The following is a 340-nucleotide window of genomic DNA, read 5'->3' as shown; positions in this document are numbered from 1 at the left end:
GGCAGGGGGCTGGACTCGATGATCTTCCAAGGTCCCTTCCAGAATTAATGTCTATGAAAATTATGAAAATGGAAAGAAAAGAAATGTCACTAAGAGATGATGATGTTGGTAATTATAATTATAGTAATACCAGCAGCAGCTTTATTATCCAGTGCCTGAAAAAGAGGAAATGAAGTAGAAGCAATTGTACTAATTAATTTGCCCTAGTTTGCAAAGTAGCATTTGAATAAAGCAATATGGTATTGGAAGCAGCTACACAACAGCACACACTGACTGGTGATAAAGGGTCAGTCCATTTTAAGAGACTGATTTGGGTTGGATGGTAGGGCTTCACAGGCCA

This window comes from Alligator sinensis, unplaced genomic scaffold, assembly GCF_000455745.1.
Source record: "Alligator sinensis unplaced genomic scaffold, ASM45574v1 scaffold212_1, whole genome shotgun sequence".
Classification (NCBI taxonomy): Eukaryota; Metazoa; Chordata; order Crocodylia; family Alligatoridae; genus Alligator; species Alligator sinensis.
Note: the sequence above shows the minus strand (reverse complement) of the source record.